An 18,909-nucleotide genomic window follows, 5' to 3' on the forward strand; every position below is an offset into this window, starting at 1 on the left:
CAGGATGTGGACGCGACCCCCAGGTTCGAACCCTGGTTTCATGCCCCGAGTCGGCAGTTTAGGCCTTCACATGCTCGGGGCTGTTGGGTGCCCCCCACGTGGGCGCGAACTCGACCCGAAGGTATTGGAGCGCCGTGCCGGAGCACCGTATTTACATTACACATTCGGGCAGGGGAGAATAGTGATTAACCCAAAATCACAGGGTGTGAACGCGACTTCCAGGCTCGAACCCGTGCCCTGCAGTCAAGACCGGACTGCGTGGACTCTGCCAGAAATAGCTCCCAGAAGAGAGCCTCGGCACCCCCCGCCCGCCCCCAGATACCCCTCCGGGCAATCAAAATACTCCAGGGCCGGAGACGTAGTCCCAGGAGGGGGGCCTCACGCTACCCGCTCCTACAAAGGCCCCCAGCTGTTGCTTCCTTTGTGTCTCACCTCGCCCCTTGAAAATGTAGGGTATTTGCAAAACAGTGTGATATATCCCCTGCCTGCCGCGCTTCACTCGGAAGCCAAACCCCTGGCGCCACCCTGTGCACTGCCCCTGAGGCGGCCTGTGGTCTCCTACGAGACCCGGACCTACCTACACTCCAGGTCGCCCTCCCTGCCGCAGCTGCACTGGACTGAGCAGAGAGGCCTTAGATGCACAGGGGGGGGGGCGGGTGACAAGAAACAGCGAGCCTGGGCACAACAATGGTAATCTGCAGGGGAGACGGCACTGAGGGGAGGGAATTAAACACCCCGGAACCAAACGCTCCCGACCCGAGCGCGCGCGAGGCCTCCCGCAGGAGCAACCTCAATAATTATCGATGTGGACATCGAGGGGCACAGGGCAGGGGCAGTAGAACCCTCTTACTCTACTCTCACCTCGCGACACGCGACCCACCGGATTCTGCCCCTCAACGTCCACATCCGCCATCGCGACCGGAACCACAAGGTGAGACGGCAGGGACCAAGAGGCTGCACGTCAGTGTGTCTTGTTTTCGCCTGTCAGATTCTATCTGACAGCGGTGAGTTTTTGGATACCGAGGCGATAGCCTCATTACTCCACATTCATTTTTGAGTTTTTTAGTCGCTGTTTCGGTTGTCTTATTGATGTGACGCTTTGTCACAGTTGAGGTTGGATCACAAGGTCAGCGCTGTGAAAAGCCGCAGGTTGCGGTCAATATGGTTTGCGGAAGTGTCAGCAAGTTTAGTCGCAGAGTCTTGTATTCGTCTGCCAAATGTCTTCTGGCGGTGATGAGCTTTTGATGGCTGCCGCGGCGGTTGCCTTCTGACAGTGGTGAATTTTGGGTACCTGCCGGGGCGTTTTGCCCTCAGGCAGTGATGGGTTTTTGGATGCTGTGTTGTTGTTGTTTCAGTTTCACAAGTTTAGCGCTTCGATGGGCCTCGGGTAGCGGTCGAATGGGTTTGTAGAAATGTCTGCAAGTTTCCTGATCAGTGGGTTATCTTTTTGATCCAGTCCTTTGTAGAATGTCCTGTTGAGTTTGCGGAGATGGTCGTCCAACATCTCAACGCCTCTGTGGAGGTCTGCTGTTCTTGTGAAGAGTGGAGCACCTGCTGCAATCCGTAAGGCCCTGCTCTGTAGTCTCTGCAGGTCTTGCCGAAGCTGCGGGCGGCAGCCACTCCAAACTGGTGCAGCGTACGTCATGGTTGGCCGGATTATTGCGGTGATTACTCGCACCTTGCTCTGCAAGGGCATCGACTTGGTCTTCAGGAGTGGGTATAGGGCAGACAGTTTTGTTGCTGCTTTCTGGCAGGTCTTCTCTATGTGGTTTCTCCATGTGAGTTTAGAGTCCAGAGTCACCCCCAGGTAGGAGCTGCTGTTTTCCCATTTGATCTCATCCCCATTGAGGAGGATCGCTGGGTGTTTTCTGTTCAGCTTCCTGGTGAATAGTGTTGCTGTGGTTTTGCTAGTGTTCAGGGTGATCTGCCAGTCGCTGTACCATTCGGAGAGTCTGCTGAGTGATGCCTCAAGGTTCTTAGCCACTTCCTGTTCGCTGAAGGATTGGGAGATGACTGCTGCATCATCGGCGTAGAGAGCCAGATCTGTCTTCTTTAGGTCCGTGGGGATGTCGTTTGTGAATATGTTAAAGAGGAATGGTCCTAGGATTGATCCCTGGGGCACTCCAGCGAGGATTGGGCGTGGCGTTGAGCATTCGTCTCGTACCGCCACGTGGAAGGTCCGTTTTGACAGGTAGCTAGACAGCAGTTTAATCAGGTAGCTTGGAAACTTGAGCTTGATAAGTTTGCAAAGCAGTCCCTCGTGCCATACTCGGTCGAATGCTTTGGCTACATCCAGAAAGACTATTCCAGTGGACTTGTTGATGTTGAATCCATGGCTGATGATGTCCACAACTCTGAGGAGTTGGTGATTTGTCGAGTGGTCTTTCCGGAACCCAAACTGTTCTTTGGCGAGGAGGTTTTCGCTTGTCACAAAGTCCACAAGGCGGGCAAGGATAACTTTTTCGAAGAGCTTTGATAGGCCAGATAGCAGACTTATAGGGCGGTAATTTGCAGGATCTCGTAATGGTTTCCCAGCCTTGGGGAATACGATGACTCTTGCTTCTTTCCAGGCATTAGGGAAATACTGGTGCTGCATGCAGGCGTTGAATATCTCAGCAAGGTGATCCACTGCAGCGTCTGGGAGCATCTTGATGGCTTGGTTGACTATTCTGTCCTTTCCAGGCGCCTTGCCGTTTTTTAGTGTCTTTACCAGGGCCGATAACTCGCCTGTGGAGCATTCCTCAATGTTTGCAGCTTCGGTTTCTGGTGGGTGCTCCCGGTGGTGCTTAGCGACCTCTTGCTCAACTTCTGCTGCCAGTTTGCTAGCCTGGTTAGGCCTGAAGGATGCCTCCAGCGTGTCAGCAAAGACCTCAGCCTTGTCCCTGTTGCTGCATGCCAGGTGAGTCTTCCCTTGTATCGGTGGGTTTGGGTCCTTCTTTCCCGTCAAGCGTCGGGTCATTTTCCAGAGAGAGTTGTCCGAGTCCTTTAAGTTAGCCGTAGCTGCTTCCCACTTTTCACCTCTGTGCTGGCTTATTTGCATCTTCAGCTGTCTTGTCAGCTCGTTGTATTTCTTCAGCAGGTCGGGGGTGCGATTCCTTTGCCACTCTCTCCGGGCTCTGTTCTTGTCAGCAATCGACTGCTTGATACCCTTCGGGAGGTCGTAGATAGAGCAGCGTTGGGGTTTCTGCTCAGGAACGCTGCGCTCGATGGCAGTGTGGACTGCAGCTGTGAAGTGGTGAACCGCCTGGTCAATGTCTTCAATGCAGCGTAGGGGACCAGGGGCCAGTGTCTCCTCCAGGCTTCTCTTGTAGAGGCTCCAGTCTGCCTTCTTGTAGTTGTGTCTGGTGCCCTGTTGCTGGTCTTCAAGCACGTCGCCAACTGTGATCAACACTGGGTTGTGGTCGGACGTCAGTGCAGTTAGGGTTTCCAACTCCATAGACTGGGAGAGATTCTTCATGACGACGATGTCCAGAACGTCCGGTTTATGCAGTGCAGGGCCTGGGTAGTGTGTTGGTTGAGTTGGGCCAGCCACTACAAAGTCCTCCTTCTTTGAGTGGGCAAGTAGAGCGTGTCCTTTGCTGTTTGCCACGCGAGAGTTCCAGCACTGGTGCTTGGCATTTAGGTCTCCGCCAATTAATGTTGGGATGCGGGGATCCAATAAAGCATCCAAGTCCTTTGGGCTTAGCTTGCCTGGGGGTGAGTAGGCGGCAATCAGCCGTAGGGGGCCTGAAGATGTCTGGATCTGTATGCCAGTTGCTTCAACGCTCCCCACTGGTGGTAGTGAGATCTCGTGGTGCTTCACTTTTGTGCTGACAATCACCGCTGTTCCTCCGCCCTTGGCTCCGGTGGTGCGATCTGTGCGGTACACCCTGTGGTTTGCTAAGTTGAGCTTCTGGCTTCCTTGGAGATGGGTCTCGGAGATAAGCGCTATGCTCACGTCCATGGTTTCCATCAGGTGCAGGAGTTCTGCAGTTTTCTTCTGAATGCTGTTAGCATTCCACATCAAGAAGAGGGAGTTTCTTTTAGATTTTGCTGCCATTGTGTGTGTTTTCTTTGCCGTGGAAAAGTCCGGCGATGAGAGTCGCCACCATTGTCACCACAGGGTGGATGTTCATGTCTGCGATTGTTTTCGCAATCTTCGTGATGAGTTCCTGCCAGTTGATGGCTGAGGCTATGTCACAGGATGGTGCTGGGGCAGTTGGTGGTGGTGGTGTTGTTGTTGGTGGTGGTGGTGGTGGGCTGTCCTGTTTGGGTCCTGTTACTTCTGCGTATGTTCTTCCATCCACACGCGCGTCGTTATGGCTGTTGGTTGGGTTGCCAGTTGGGGTCCTGTGTGCCAATGCGGGTTTGGAGCTCTTCCTTTGTCCCTGGTCTGTCGCAGCTGAGTGTGGGGAAGTCTTTTGTGGTTGGGTTGGTTTGCGCTGTCCATCCTTCTTTGCCTTCTGCAGGTAGGGACAGCCGCGGTAGCTTGCTGGGTGGGGTCCTGTGCAGTTAGCACATATTGCTGGTTCGGTTTCACGGTTCCTAGTGCATTGGTGAGAGGTGTGCTCGCCTCCACAGCGTACGCACTTTGGCTTCTGGTGGCAGAAAGCAGAGGTATGCCCCAAGCGCTGGCAGTTGTAGCACATGACCGGTCCTCGTTTCCCTCTAGGTGCTTCTGTGGTGACAGTGCAACTGCAGAGCCGTGTGACTGGTGAGAGGTCTGCTGGCTTCCCATCCTTGCTTGCCGACAGGGTTACCACAAAGAGGGGAAACTTCTTATTCTTGTCCGCTGGAGAGACGATCTGCGTTATATTTTTCACTGGGAGTCCAAGTTCCGCTAAGTCCTCAGTGATGTGCCCAAGGGATGCGTTTGCTGGGAGCCCGCGTATTACAAAGCGCTGAGCTTTTGCAGTGGTCAGTGAGAAGGTGTGGTACTCCATTTTCTGGACTGTAAGCATGTTGGTCACGCTCCTGTAGTCGTCCGGTGTGGTGAGCATGATCTTGGCGTGGTCCTGCCGGGGCTTGATTGTGAAGGGGGAGACGCAGTGTTCGACCAGTAGCTCCACGAGGTCCTTGTGGGTGGCCAAGTTCTTCAGGATGATGGGAGGGATCCGTTGTCGCTTTGTGGGGCCTGAAGAGGTCCCGGGATCAGATGCCGTGTTGTCCTGGGGATGGGCGTCATTGTCCTGGGTACTCTGGAGAACCAGGTAGCGGTTTGAGGTTGGAATCGTGTTGTGTGTGGGGGGTGCGCGGGCAACCTTTGATGCTTTTTCTGGCGAGTTAGGGCAAGATTCGCGTCCTCTTTGCCTTGATCTTCCATTCCATGTCGTCTTCGGTGTTGTCTGGTTGAGCCGTGACGTCGGACTCCATGGTTGGTGCTGCTTGGTGGGGGGAGCTAGAGGGCAAGGGCCGAGCTTTTGGGGTTCAGCCGCACAGGGTATGGACTCTCTGTCCTGGGAGAGAGGGCGGAGCGGGTCGGACCGCGAGTCTCCCGCCGAGAATCGGGGCGCGAAAGGGTTTCAAGCAATCACGCAGGGTGCATTAATGATGAGTCTCAGTTCAAAATTAATTAATCAAGCATAGCGCCTAGCTGGTAAAATGCAATCTGAGTAAAAATCAATCAAGCAGGGCACATAGATGATATATTGCAATCTGAATATGAATCAATCAGACAGAGCACGTAAATTGCAATGTGAATGTTAAATCAGTCAAGCAGAGCGCATAAATGATAAAATGCAGTCAGGGTAAGAATCAATCAATCAGAGCGCATAGGTGATAATTACAATCTGAATAAAAAATCAATCAGGCAGAGCACATAAATTGCAGTCTGAAAGTAAAATCAGTCAGGCAGAGCGCATAAATGAGAACTCGCAATCTGAAGAAATCTGAATAAAAATAAGTCAAACAGAGAGCATCAACAATGCATTGTAATCAGATTATAAAAAAGAAAATCAATCTGCCGCAGTTTAAGCAAGCAATTTAAGCAAAAAACGACATACAGGATAAGTAAATCAAGAAAGCAGGGCCAATCTATCACTAAGGATAGAAAATGGCGCTTACCAGGTCGACTTGCTGGCTGGCTGCTAAGCAGGAGTCACGGGGGTCAGTCCTCAGGCCTTCTCTGCAGCTGGGAGCGTCGCTGGTGCAGAAATCACCGGAGATCCGATCCACCGATTCCGCCGATGCAGGGGAGGTCCGCGGTCCGATCGTCACTGAGCTGGCGCTCGAGGCTGCACGTTGGGCGGGGGACAGCTTAAGTACCCCTGTCCCCCCCTCCCCCTGGAAGTGGGGTCAGCCGGTAGTCTTCCCTGGATCCTGACCCAGGGAAACTAGAAGGACGACTCCAGTGCCTTCCTGTGGCATTAAGGCGGCCCCCCGGGCAGCCTTGGCAGAGTAGGCGGCAGCACCTTAGCTCAGCCATGCCCTGTAACAGGACACCACTGCCTAAGGCTGTTCCCCTGTCTGATGCCCACTTCACTGTATCCAAAGCCACTGGAAGTTATAAGTGTGTGCTCTTCCGACTAGAAATCCCGGTCTAATACCATCTTTCTTCCCCTGCTCCCTTCGGTCTTGCCATGCTCGCAGTTCGCACGATAGAAAAACCTTCAGCAGACCTGGGTCCTTGGTTCACTCTCACGGGCAGCCCTGAATAGCACAGTTTATCAACTTTGAAGGGCATGGACCGAACGCCGTCCCTTATTAACAGTCGGACGGCTGCTGTGCTGCGCACATACAGTGAATATTACACCAGCCGAAGCATTATCTGCTTTGGAATGTGACTGCGCTTTGCATATCAACTGTGCACCCTTGCACACATATGTGCACACTATTTGAGTGAAACACACACAATAACACATTCATCAGAAACACGTCTAACTACTCGCTCAGACAGTGACTGTGGGAGACCACACACAGGATGGTGTATGTTCTGCTTTTGGGCCCGCAGACTTGAAAGCGTGCATGAAATTCCAGTGCATACATGCTATTTTTCAGTTGGAACATGCATGCATGAAGGATTTCATTTTCAGGGCTAGTTCTCTAACAAAGGCACATTCTTCTCTCACCTCACTTTAAACCGAACCGCATCATACGCACACTCACGTCAAGACACCGTGAAATGCAAATGTAGTCCTTTTGACTCACTCACCTGTGCGGAGCGCGGTAGATTTTGCTCCTCTAACGTAAAAGTTCGGTTGCGCTACATTTATCGTTTACGTCTGAATTCTGAGAGGACAGCTGTGTGACGCTGCATGGCTAATTTGCATATGTATGTGTTGCAGCAGGGGGACCCTCAATGCTTGCCCGTTGGCAACGACAAAACACGCCTCTGTCTGGCAAACATGCACAAGATCAAACGTTCTGGAGAACACCACCCTAGGTTATCTCTGTGCTGGGACGCCTCTTCCCTTTACTGCCAATTGGCATGTTACACTACTATGGATAATTAACGAGTTTTTAAAATTATTATTTTATTTTTACAACTAGCAGAGTTTGTAAACTGAAGAAAAACTGAGGTGCAGGTCCTTAACCCATCGTAACAAGTCAAAACGTGTGTGAACTGTACATAGAAATATACACTTTATTCAAGATTGTCAAGGGTCCACATTCCTTTTTGAACACAGTATATATAAATGTGCCAGTGGAGGGTGCACATCCGTCTTGGATGTGAAAAACGCATGTGAGCACAAGCACAGCCCGGGGGGCTGTGGCACCCAGAAGAGACCGCCATTTTTTGTGGAGTTGGTGTGTTGCAATCTCTGACTAAGAGGGATGGGAAGAAAGCGTGTATTCACCTGCGCAGTCTTGGTTTCTTTTTGTTAAGGATAGGGAACCTGCCAAGGTCCACTAGATGCATGCTTGCATCTGCAGGGTTCCAGCTCAGGCAAGGAACCGAATGACAAGCTTAGGGGAAGTGCCGCTGACAGAGGCACCCACAGGGGGCAACTAGAGAGGTCGGCGCTCTAGTGTCGCCTGGGCACCCTACACCACCCCCGCCCCCTTTGGGGGGCAGGGACTCCGGTTGGAGTCCCCCCCCTCCCCCTACTTCCTGCCTGGTAGTGACACGAGGGGCGTCACTTCCTGGGCATCTTGGACCTGGGGGATGGTATATATCCCTCCCCCACCATGTGGGCGACCTCTTTCTTCGCCGTGCACGCCGTCTCCCTCCCTACCGCTTACCCGGCGTGGTGGTGGCAGGAGGGGGGCAGAGAGTATGTAATGTTTTCCTTTTTTCCATAGGGGGTGCCAGAGCCAAATCCGAGGAGCCTCATGGGAGGGTCCTTGGAAATGTGACGGTGCCCCGCTTGTCCTTCGGGCGGTTGTGGGCCTGAACAACCGGGGGGGGGGGGGGGGGGTTTGCTATGCGATGCTCCGCCCTGAAAGGGGCGTGAGTAAGAAGGTACCAACGGTCACATGATCTGAGAAGAGGATCACTAGTAAGGGCAGCACATGCGGGGTTCACCCCGGTGCTGCCTGGCTCATCAGGCGGGCAGACGGCCCAGTTGGTTGCCTGCCCTTGGATCGCCCGTAAGATAACCCACCTATTACATAACGGTGTATGTAATAAACCTGCAGCAATTTTACCCAAACAAATATCTGTTGTGTGTTTATTCTTGGGAAATGTATATATTGTTGGAGGGGTGTAAAGGATGCCAATGACGATACTATGACGCTGTATGTGAGGCTCTCGGCCAGCAGGCATGGCCGGCCACATTAGGAGCCCCAAAGGTCACATCACACATGATTCCTGGTAAACTGGACGCGGGTAACGCTATTCAAGGGATCATGAGCTCGTCTCGAACCCCGCATACAGTTTCTGTTATACAATGCAGATTCTGCCTGATGCATTTGACGCACTACTGCTTATTCTGTGCTTCTATATTATTAGAGATCTTTGATGTGCTTTGACGCCCAAAAGGCACTACATAAAAAAGATAACTATCACACACGGCAGGACCTAGGAGGCGGGTGAATCCGGCGCTTGGAGTATTGTGGTGGGTGTGGTCACTCCTTGAAGGAGGGGAGAGTGGGTTGGAAGGCACTCAAGTATGTCATTTGGGCTTTTCTTCACAATGCCGTTAGAATGGTGTTTTCACCATTGCAGGTTATAGTAAATAAAATAAAGTTAAGAGAAAATATAGCTCGCTTTTATCTTGCATGAGTCAGAATGTGTCAGCAGAAATGACAAACAGGACATTACTCTTAGACACGGGGAAGAGAAAACCTTCCTGGTACATCGCCTGCAAAGGGATGAGCTAAGCCAAGGGAGACTCCCTTCCCACACAACCAAGGCTTCCCCGCCTCGTGAACAGTAACACGCGTGGGTCACGTGGTTTCGAAGGAGGACAGGCAGGGAGGCCAGCTGACCCGCCAGCACCGTCCGCTGGGGCTCCATTGTTCGCACCGTAGACTCCCTAGTGACGTCCGAGCTTCTCAGCTTGCAGCCGGGGGGAGGGATCAGGTGAACCAAGAACCATTAATTCTCATCAGTTACAACGACTGACAATCCGAGCCAGAGCTGCCCCGGAAGCTCTAGGTTGCCCTAGCTGGCCCGACTCTTCAACAGAGGGCCAACTGCATTTACATCCCAGGGCATATAGAGATGAATGTTTCATTACACCGTGAGAGGTCAAGCACACAAAAAGCTCTTAAACTTGGGCCAAGGCCCATGACCACAATCTAACAAAAGTCAGGGCAGCTTCTACTACAAGAACCAATAGGAGTTAGGCGTTCCTGGTAAAAGCCCTAAATCAGGAGGGTCACATCCAACCGGGTATGGACTGTCGGCCACCAAACTTTGAACTCTGTGACTTATAATTTCCCGGTTACTATCGGGGTTACACATTTCAGGATGAAGAGAGATCCTGGCTACATAACCTAGGGCTGGCAAAAGCACGCTATGATTTGGGGCCAGATGGTAGCTGTGACTCAGTCACTCCCCTCGGTTACACATACACTGGAAGTTTCTAAAGGATATGTGTGGAAAAGATGGAGGGAGAGTACGTGCGGGAATATTCCGAGCCCAGACTTCTGCAGGCACCTGTACCCACATTCTTCAACCAGCGAGGTGAAAGTCCGAACTTCTCCGGTGCCTTAGGTGATCCTTCCGGAGAGATCTGCACGATATGCAGGCCTGGAGATGATCGATCTCCTGAAGATCTCTTCTCTCCGCGGTCACTGCTGCTCTATCCTTCGACGTCGAACGCCTCGACGTCGATGATGTTTGTGTCACCATCGGTGCCGATTGTTGGTGCTCCGCCCTCGACGGTGGTCTCGACGCCGACAGCCTACGGCGTTGCGGAGACCTCGACGTCTATCTTCGTCGAACAGGTGTTTGTCGTCGAACTGATGACTTGGACCTTCCATGACGTCGGCTTGGCGACTTCGACCTTCCATGACGTCGAATGGGGGTTGACCTCATCGACGTCGAATGCCTTGACGTCGAACGACCCACTCACGGCGAGACATAAGTCGTCGCATCTCTCGATGCCGACCCCCTCGAGGGCGGCGGAGAGTGTCTCGACGTCGACGGAAGCCTCGACGTCGACGGAGACAGTCCAGATCTCACCGGACTAACAGCCTTCGAGCCCGAAGGACTGCGCCTCGACGCAGACTTACTTTTCGGCGGCGGAGAATCTCGACGTCGAGGTGAATCTCTTGACGCAGAAGTAGTTCTCGGTTTTTTCGACAGTACCTTCGACGACGACGGCGAATCTCCTGGAACCTTGGGGTCAGGAGAGGTGGTATGTCGCCGTTTCTGAGGTTGTCTAGCTGAAGAAGGTGGTTTTAAGGATGAATGGTCGCCTTCATGACGGCTTCTTTCCTTCTCCAGCTTGGCATGCAGCTAAATGCGCTCTCGATTGCGCAGAGTGCGCCTGGAAAACTTCTGGCAGTGGGGGCACCGGTCAGGATTGTGTGAAGTTGGTAAACACACAATACACACAGTGTGGATCCGCCAGTGTCATCTTATTGCCACAGGAAGGGCATTTCCTAAATAAAGCAGGCATTCTGACTGGAAAAAATTTGAAATTCTTCAGGAAACCAGCAGAACACGCTTTCAGGAGCCAGAAAATGACGCATTTTCTGAAAAATTCTGTATTACAAAACTTTCGGTCAAAAAACTGAAGAGCTCAAGCTCCATGATCCTCCTAGAAGGAGCCGGAAAAAAGAACTGACCTAACTGTCACCTGTGGTGCATCATGGGAGCAAGGGGTCTCCTGCAGGTCTTGAAGGCACGGTCCCCTTACTCTAATGCCTTAAAGGCAAGGTGTCAGTTTTCTTTGTTTCTTGATACTCTACTGCAGCCTACAGGCAAGTGCCTGCAATTACAAGTTTGCTTTATGGCAATAAAGCATTGTTGTGTGACAATTGGCTTGGTGCTTCCTTTTTTCCTTATGGGTTAGGGGGCACTACAATGCAAACCTATGTAATTTACAGCATTGCCATGTTTGAAACATTTTTAGGCTGCATGTATATGTTTTCACATATGCATATATATGTATATATATGTATTTTCTATATGCTCCGGGATCCCGCACGTGGGCGGGGATTATTCATAGATTATGACTTTGATGAGTATACCCCTGGATGAGAACTTGGATTACAGGTAAGTAACTAATCCTTATCTGATTTCAACTGTCAATCAGACCTTTCTCAAGGAGAAAACAAAATACCTACCAGGTAATAGAGCCTGCCTCCTCCTACCCAACCCTCATTTTAAACTTTTGGATCTGCCTTTTCCAAAGACTACATAGGTTTCAATATATTAAATTCTGCAACACACCAACATGTATTAACGGCAAAGCTCTGTAGGAAATGTGACATACCTGGAAAAGCGCGGGGGTTTGGTGATCCTCGTTTAAGGTACTTGGAAAACAGGACATGCACCGTGTAGTACAGACCAGGCCACTCCTGAAGCAGTACATTCAGTTCTTCCAGCAAGGGGGTTATGGCCTGCCAAGCAGTCCACATATTTGGTAACGAAGCGTGGCTGGAGATAGACAGTGTATCCGTGTGCAGTGCGCTCCTGGCTGGCTTGTAGCTCACCACGACTGGGTCCTTCCCCCTGGAGGCAATGATTTGGAAGCGACCACCCGAGTGCTGGACCACATGTCGGTTGATCGGGACACTAAAGCGAGCAAAGAGCCCTGGCGGGGAAAAAAAATGGAAATCCGTAGTCTATCTGAAGATGTTACACCACAAAGGACTGCCCTGCCAGGTTGGTGCCATTGACCCAAGCCTCAGATGGGGTATCTCGTTCTTCACGTTGCATGAGAACTTGTACCAGGCTGCAGCACCATTCAGTGGTTTGCACTTTGCTTTGTTGATGCAATAACACAGGCCCATTTTTTCCAGAAGTTCAAGGATGAGCTGCAAGTCCTGATGGGTTTGGATGTGCGGCTTCAGAAGTAGCCGGAAAATATGAGCTGGAAGGAGCCCGTGGAGAAGGAAGCCCTCCACGTGGTGGTGGAGTTGGGTGGCCCGCAGGTCATCCATGTTTGTATCGCTTAGAAGTTTCTGGAGGAGAACGGTAGCATCCCTGTGGAAAAAGACATTCAAGATGTCAAGCAGTTTCATACGGTTGTGAAAAACGTACTCTTTAAGAGTCAGATTATCTTCGAAGTAAAGCAGCTTGCCACTTTCATGGAAATAGGAGAGCGCGCTCTGCAACCGGTCCTCGGTGAGCCCAGCTTGCAGCCCCAGCCTGGCAGAGTCCCACCACGTGAGCCACAGCTCCAGAGGCTTAAAATGAAGCTCTTCCAGCATCTGCCAGGACTTGGGGAGAACTCAGTGCAAATTTGGGAATATTTCCCTGTGCTCTGCCACGGACATCAGCTTCTCCTTTAGCCTCCTGATATTGGAGAAGTCATAGCAACTCACGCACAAGACGGGTGAGAGGATCTGGAGACGGCTGTTGAGCAAATATTGCAAGTGGGCCTTTTTGCGCCTGAGGTATTTGTCACTATCCCCACAAAAGGGGGCATGTGGGCTGGACGTGCAGATATCATAGGACTGGCTAAGGGCCTCGTCCACTGTCTGTGCAAGGCGGTGCAGGAACTCTGAGCTCCTCTTCTCCTGCAAGGCTATCTAATGGTGGATGTCCAGGCATTTCTCTTCTAGGTCCCGCTCCTCGCAGAGGTCAGCATGTGTCCCTACAATGCACACAACCAAGGTTTCAAATCATGACAAAAAATGATTTTTCCTATTCAAGTTAACCTTTTATTTACATTAATCCAAATACGCACTAGTTAGAGTCATGCCACAATCACATAAAACAAAAAAGATAGTTTTGTACCAAGGTCCATTGGCCAGTACCAATTTCAATGGCCGCGAGTAAATAGAGAAGCTGCATTGTTTAACTGCAACTAAAAGGGAAAGTTATTAAGCTGAATATTTCGCCGGTCGCATGCACAAATGCAGTATGGGGGGGAGAGAAAAAACATTAAGCTGGATGTGCAGCGTAAGTTGAGTAAGGGTACGTCAGCACCTATCTATCCCTGAACGGGCTTAGTCAGAACGGCTGTGGCTCCCACTGACACGTTACCAGAGCACGAGGGGCTGTTACCAATAAAAAAGCACGAAAATCTGTCAATCATACAGAGAGCGGACAGCCTGAAAGTTTCTTTCCACTGTGGAGCCGAGCAGTGAATGGGCCGCAGTCAATTTAGAGCTGCCATTTTAGGTTACGGGTTAGAGAGCTTCTGTTGTGCAAGTAAACAAACACATACCCTCCTCAGACACAGCAAGACAAACGGAATTCAAATTTTCCATTGGCTTTCTGTGTGGCGATTATCTTCCGTTTTCACACAGGTATGAACAGAGAGATATGCAGGTCTGGGAGAACGGTGACGTGGGACCGTGCTGAACGGAGCCCCTTGACTTGAGACACCCATACAGCAGGCAGGCAATTCAGTTTTAGAAACACACATTTACGGGTTTCACTAACTGAAAAGTAAATAAATCGCCCTATTTGTAATCTGAAAGTGCCCGTATTGGGCAGGCACTTTAAATAACGACCATCAACTCGTAGTGGAATGAGCCGTGAGGTGAAAATATGCTGATTTATTTTTGGAAGAGTCCGACTGGGAAAAGGTAGAAGCCAAATGCTGCTTCTTTCTGCCTTTGCCCATTGTTATAAATACTTGCTTTGGGAGGGAGTTGAGAGAAGCAGGGCACCCCACATGAGATGATTAGCATTTGGGATCCCCTTGGCTCATAAGATCGCTGCTGCCCGTAGCTCCTTCTGCCCCTCGACTAGTGCCTGTCCTGGAGGAGCTGCGGGTGGACAGTACAGATTAATCAACACACGTGTGATAGCAACCCCATCCCCCACTCAAAGTCAGGAAGGGTGACTAATGGCTTGAAATCACCTGAATGGTGAACGTGGTCTGACCTCCCACTGTGGAAGACGCCCCCCCACCCCCTTAAGACTGGGCGACCAAATGTAAGAAAAATAACGAGTGGTTGGACACATGTGGTGTCAATTATCGCGCCCGTGTCTGGGCACGATAATTGAAACCACAGGCCGTGGACGGAGCTATGCACCCGCCTTTAGCCTATTGCGTGTAGTCTGTTATAAAAAGACGCACGCAAAGGCAAATGGGGTAGCACTAAAGGAAAAGCACACGCACGAGCGTGTGCGATTCCTAGGTCAGTGCTAAAACCCCGTTTTGCAATGACTAAAGGTCTCGCGCTGCGCGAGCAGTTCTGCGCACTGCAACATAGGCGCGAGACCTAAAAAGCAGGCTATAGGAATATGGAAATAAATATCAATTTTTATAATTTCTCATGTTCCTAGCCTCTACCTCTGCGCCATGGATGCAGACAGGCCCAACTAAGTACAAAAATCCCATTTCAAGTCTCTTCTTCGAAGCTAAAACACCCCCTGGGGAGTTCTTTATAATTTATAAAGCACTGGTTGCTTTCTTGTCCGAAAATATTTACTGGCTCTCCTCCAATGGGAATGCATTACCCAAATCTTTAAAAAAACAAAACCATTTACTTACTACAGCAAACCAATCGTACTTCTCCCCAGGATTTTCATGTGATTCAATCCGACCCACCATCAGTGATCTGCTTCGCTTGACCTTCTATTCATTCAGCTAACTGTGTACAACAGGCTCAGGGTAAGATGTCCTAGGCTCCTGAAATAGGACCACTTCCTGCAACTCTCAAACCTAAAGAAGAAAGCCTGGTAAAACTGCAAGCTCACTAAACTTTCATTTAACTGCTTATCTGATAGAGAATACTAGCCGCAGATTCCTTAACCTAGAGTTCTCACCAGGCGTGAGACTGGACCCGGAAAACTTTCTTTGCCCCAGCATCTCTGCGTGCCAGGGGGGCAGTACCACGCGACTCCGCCCGGACGTCGTCCACGGGCGTGATGTCAGCGAGGTTACATAAGCCCCACCCCGGCACGTTGACATCAGTTTCCTTCTTTTCCGCATGCAACACTGATCCGGATCGTGTCCCTGACTTGTTTTCAGGCCTTCTTTTCACGCTTTTGCGTGGGGGGACAGTGTGCTAATGCCTTCGGGCTTTAAAGCGTGCTCGTCTTGCGCGCATCACATGTCGGTGACGGACCCTCATCCTATTTGTATGTGGTGTTTGCCGAGCACCATGATTCCACGGACTGCGACGCTTGCCAACATCTGAAGCCTAAGTCCCGGCAGGAGCGCCAGATGAAGCTCCTCTCGGCCCAGTTGTCCAGATCTGGGTCATCCCCGTGTCCGTCCCCCGCGAAAGTGTCCAAGAATCGCCGCTTCCGATTCCGGCATCGTCCGTCTCCGAGGCCCCTAGAGTGTCGCTCGCTCATCGGTAAGTCTCTTAGCTTGTCTCCGAGGCCTTGTCCGCTCTGCGGAGGGCGCGGGTTCTCCGCGGGACATGTGGCCTCATTTGTCGCCACCCTACCCGCAGTTTCCTGGTGCCGGGGCGACCAGGGCCCAAATGGAGGCCTATCCTGCGGCTCTGCAGGCTTCCTTGGCCCCTCCTCCTCTTCCTGGGATGTCCGCGGATCCCTTGTCACGTGCGGGGCCTTCCGCGGCAGCGCTGACGGCTCCGGCGGGTTCGCCTTCAGGCTCTGGAGGTGTAGTGTCATCCCCTCTTCGGCCCGCGGTGCCTCTACCTTGCCAGTAACCCCCGAGGGGGGTCCCTGTGGTGTCACGGGAGGTCGCCGGGACTCACGGCTCGCCCCTCCTCCTCGGTCTTCTGGGCAGGCGACGGCCTTGCCGGAAGGAGAACTGATGCCACTCAGGCGCCGACGGCTGTCGACCCTGGCAGCGCCGCGGGTGCTGGCCAGGGGCCGGGGCGTGTCCCCGGGTCCCTCTCGTCTCTCCACGCAAGCGGCTGCTTCATCGGAGGTCGAGTCGGCCCCGTTCTTTCGCAGACCCGGAGCAAGCCCCGCTCCATTCTCTTAGGGTGCAAGTGGTGGACGAGGTCGTCCCGGCGTCCCCTCCGGCGCCACTAGACATAACGTCGGCGCCTGTGGTGGACTCCACTGCACCGTGCCGGCATCGGGTCGTCGACTCGTCTCTGGAGGCCCCCTCCTTCCCGGAGGTTCGTCAGCTTTTTGTCTCTTCTTCCCCAGAGATGGGCCACCACGTTGTGGCTTTTTCCCCGACGTTTTCCAGGTAGGGCTCCTCGCCGTCCCCGTGTCCACGGCCTTCCCCAGAGGCACCTCAGGTCCCCCACTCGTCTGTCAATCTTCCACCATTCCGGGGCTGACCTTTTCTTCCTCCAGTTGGATTCGGGGATGGCCTACTTAGTTTACAGCCGTCGCTCACGGAGGAATTGCTTCCCCCCCCCCACGACGCCCTACGGAGGCGTGTGTGGCCTTCGCCCGGGCCATTTCCACGTCCGCTGGCATTTTGCACATGGGCGACCCTGCCATCCCATTTCCTACAGACCATTTGCTGGAGGTTCTCCATCAGGGCGCTGGTGGACTGGAGCGGCTTCTTTCCTCCGAAGTTTCGCTCATTAATTCTCTTCTGGGGGTGTCCTGCCATGGGGGATCCGGTGCCCCAGTCGCTCCTCCACCGACACCGTCCTGCTCCGCACGACCCAGTCTGCCTTTCGTTCCAACCTTCTACTCAGGGCCCTCTTCTGCAGACTGCTTTTCCTTCCTTACCATTGGTGTTGTTTCCTCGTCACGGGAGGCCCGATGGTTAGTTTCCTGGGGGGGGGGGACCTCTACGCTTCTTCTAGTGCTGCTTTGCGAGTGCTCAGCACGCTTTGTGTGTTGGCCAGGACTACTTCCAGCTTGTGGGATTCCGTGGAATCCCTTCTGCCTCTCCGGAAGGTGTTCATGCTGATCTGCGACACCATGTGATGGATGGCCGGGAGCTGGCCGCGTTTATTCTTCGTTCGGCCCTGGATGTTTCTAATGCTCTCGGCCGCACAATGGCAAGTTCAGTAGCTCTCCGGCGCCATGCTTGGCTGAGGGATAGCGTTTTCCCTGAGAATGTGAGGGAGCGTCTTGTTGATCTGCCCTTTGATGGGGTGCTTTTGTTTAATACCCATGCGGATGCTGCCATTCAGCGCCTCCTTACGGGGCTCCGTCCTCCTCCCCCTCCGTAACTTGGCTTCGGGTCCTTAAATTGACCCTTTTGTGCTGCTGGTACAGCCCCTTCGAATTTTGTGGTTCTTTGGTTGTGGTCCACCCATATGTGTCCTCAGGTGGGGCCTGCGGTGTTTTTGATTGGCTGATTGTCAAGCCATCTGTGGTTCTATCTGCGGGTCCTTTTTGTTCTGTCCTCTGCTGCGGGATTTTTCCCTAAGAGGTGTTCCCATGTTATCTTGGGACGTATTATACCTTACCTTTATGTTCTGGTCCTCTGCTGCGGGTTTTTCCCTAAGATGTGTTCCCATGTTTTAGTGGGACGTATCATACCCTATGTGGGGTACTTGTAGCTATAGCTTAGCTCTGTCCGGCGCTGGGAAGGTATGGTTGCCCCGTTTTCGGGTTCGCTGCCTTTCGTTGTATACCTCTGGTGCGGTCTCTTGTGTCTTGTCCGGGCGCAGCTTGCGCTCCTCCGGGTTCTGTCACTCTCGGTGTTCACTACACCGCTTGGCAGTTTGGCATGCTGTCTACGGTGTCGTGTTGTGGTGTTTCCGCCTTCCTGTCCGGCGTTTCGGCCTGGTCCTCTGTCTGGTGTTCCAGGGGGGCTGGGTTTCTCCTGGCTTTCCTGTGTTCTGGTTGACGGCTTGGTCTGTCCTCAGTGTCATCTCCTTTTTCTCTTCTGGCTGGTCCCACTTCTCTCCGTGGATCGGTGTGTCTCTATTGACCGATCCTCTTTTGGGGCTTGTTCTGAGTTTTCCTGGCCTCTGCCCTCAGCCTGCGCTTGGCTTGTTCTGGGTGCTCTCCGCTGCCGGCTGTGCATGCCTGCTTTTTCTGGTGCACCACCGTGGCCCTTGTGCTATCTTGTGCCCCTGCCTCTTGTTCTGCTGGGGCTTTGCGCACCTGTGCCTTTCTTCTTCAGCCTGCGTTCCTTGGCTGTGGAGCCGTTCCTGCCTTGCTTGCTTCCTTGCGGCTGATGCCTGTTCAGCTGTCCTTTGTCGCTGTGTGTTTTCGTACGGCAGGCTGTGCCTCTGGTTCTGCCACTTCTCCCTAGAGTTGGGGTCGTTCTTTCCTCCTGGGTGCTCCTCTGCGGCTGTCTGTCCCTACGAGGGTTTGTGGCCGTTGTACCTTGAATGGGCTTGGGGTCTCCTGGTCTTCCCTTCGCCTTGTTCTTGCTTCCTTCTGCTTGGTGGGGGCTGGGCTGCCCTTCTTGTCCCAGTGGCACGTCCCCTGCTGGGGCCCTGTTTCTTCCTACTGGGGAGGTTCTCTCGCTGGCCCTCCTCCCCTTTGGGTATGGCTTGGGTATCTATTCTACGTTAAGGAATCTGCGGCTAGTAGTTGCTATCAGATGTACGAGTTACTTACCTTCGGTA

General features: G+C 52.5%; 1 protein-coding gene and 1 pseudogene across 4 annotated transcripts in view; one reads left to right on the forward strand and one right to left on the reverse strand.

Moving 5' to 3' along the window:
• LOC146869886 (vesicle-fusing ATPase) overlaps positions 1–18,909 on the forward strand; it is a 1,522,848-nt gene that overhangs the window by 927,812 nt on the left and 576,127 nt on the right. The window lies entirely within an intron of this gene.
• LOC146869887 (malignant fibrous histiocytoma-amplified sequence 1 homolog) overlaps positions 1–18,909 on the reverse strand; it is a 32,293-nt pseudogene that overhangs the window by 7,835 nt on the left and 5,549 nt on the right.

The sequence above is a fragment of the Triturus cristatus genome, chromosome 1_1, assembly GCF_964204655.1.
Source record: "Triturus cristatus chromosome 1_1, aTriCri1.1, whole genome shotgun sequence".
Taxonomy (NCBI): domain Eukaryota; kingdom Metazoa; phylum Chordata; class Amphibia; order Caudata; family Salamandridae; genus Triturus; species Triturus cristatus.